The 1,974-nt window shown below is 32.3% G+C and overlaps 1 long non-coding RNA gene across 1 annotated transcript; it reads left to right on the top strand.

The window, feature by feature from the left end:
- Positions 1–519: 519 nt before the first annotated feature.
- LOC144568715 (uncharacterized) lies at positions 520–1,311 on the top strand. The gene is made up of 2 exons (XR_013515714.1): positions 520–619; positions 885–1,311. It is a non-coding gene; the product is annotated as an uncharacterized LOC144568715 (long non-coding RNA).
- Positions 1,312–1,974: the final 663 nt, after the last annotated feature.

Below are 1,974 nucleotides of genomic sequence, written 5' to 3'. Positions count from 1 at the left end.
TTTCGTTGTGTAAAATCTGAGCCATTTTATTTTATTGTATTTTTATGAAAAAAAAACCAATGTTCTAAATAGCGCGCTATAGTGTTTTCGGACCATAAAAACTATGACGCTATCATAGCGCGCTATAGAGGCATAGTGTCGTTTATTTAGCCATTTGGCTATGACGCAATAAACACTATTTAAACTTTTGAAAAAAAAAAATGAAGACCTAACTCTCAAAATTTCAATATTTATAAATGATTTTTTATTCAAATTTCGAACTTGTAATCTTCATATAATCTATTTACATTATTTTTTTTCATCATATCAAAAGCTTATTCTCAACCATTCTAGATAATCGATATAAATGCGCGAAGATTGTGTTTACGACTCGTCACACCCTTTTGTGGTCTGTACTGGCCACAGGATAATGCATTTATGTGGCATATAAGCTTGAAGAAGAGCTTCAAAACTTTTTACCTGTTGTCAAAAAGTTCAACGTGGCATATTATTTATTTATTTCTACTTAGGTCAGGGGTCACTGCCTCAAGTTTAAGTTAAAAAACCCTCTCCCTTCTTGCAAAAACACACACAACACGCGCTGCCTGCTGCCTGAAATCCAAGATTTGTACGATCAAAGGTACAATGTTTCGTTACTTTAATTCACAATTAAAATTAGAGGGAGAAATTAAATATTATAAGAAATCAATCAATCTATGGATATTAGTAGTTGATGTATATATGATGCTTACTTTATTGGTAGGCAGCTAACAAATCCATTTTTCTGTACTAATGAGGTTTTGAAATTTTGATATGTGAAAAATTATACTTGTATCTGGTAAATAATATATATTTCTCTTCGGTTTGAGCCCTTTCTAAATCCGGGATATTTTGTATTGGTGAAGAAAAAAAATAAGGATGGATATGGCATTGGTGATATCTCCAGTGGTGATTGTCATAGTGATAGTACTAGTCATTGCATGTTTTTTCATCAGTCGAAGCCAAGGCCGGACTTATGGGGCCCCGCGACACTCCGGGCCACCAGCTCCACCACCAACGGCCCAACCTCCGCCTAAGTAATGTCGAATTAACAATAAGATATATAATTTGTATTTCAAATCTGTGATGTGGCTTATGATATATATAATGCAATTTTTTTTGGATCCCTTGGTTTGATTTTCTGTATATATACAATCGGGTTTGTGATGTAATAGTGTTATTTGTTTTTTGTTTATTTTTTTTCATTTTTAAACCGGTTTGTTGGTCAAACTTTGAATTCAGTATTGATTGTTGAATAAGTGTTTATTTATTTTTTTGTGTTCCTCATTTTCATGAGCCGTTATTATTGGTTAATTATTATATGTGTCACTGGACAACTGGATGATTTTTCCTTTTCATATACTAATATTAACTATTGATCCATTGGTATTGGTTGTTATTAAGTTTTCATATTCATGCAAATATTCATATTCATTGCATGAATGTAACTAAACATCTAAGAAATTCTCTAAAAAACATACCCTCTGATCGGAAAGGGGAAGGGAGCGACAAATGCGAAATAGAATCAAAATTGCATATCGCGCTCGTGATCATAAGCGAAGGAGAAGCGAGAGAAGAGTTCAATTCATGCAACTTTTCGACCTTCAAATCGCGTCAGCAAAATCTCTGCCAAAACATAAGTATTTGACGAGAATTGGTTGTTCGCTGGTGAGAAGACCAATGAAATAGATCTCCCTTCTTCACATCAGGAGCTTCGACGAGATATTGAGTTACTTTTTTCAAACTTTTATCATTATTTAGTAATTTTTTTTTTTCAATTTAACATTCATTTTTCTTTCTTCTGTGAAACCGTAACCCTTTGATCAGAAAGGGAAACAATGACAATTTCTATAAATTCAATAAACATAATGGATGATTTTTGTGCTCTTGAAAATGAATTCTACTAACTTATAAATAACTTCTGAATAGAAAATTTCAAATCAAAATCATTTCTAT

The sequence above is a fragment of the Carex rostrata genome, chromosome 17 (genome assembly GCF_964058835.1).
Source record: "Carex rostrata chromosome 17, lpCarRost1.2, whole genome shotgun sequence".
In the NCBI taxonomy this organism is placed as follows: domain Eukaryota; kingdom Viridiplantae; phylum Streptophyta; class Magnoliopsida; order Poales; family Cyperaceae; genus Carex; species Carex rostrata.
This window is presented reverse-complemented; position numbering and strand designations above follow the sequence as displayed.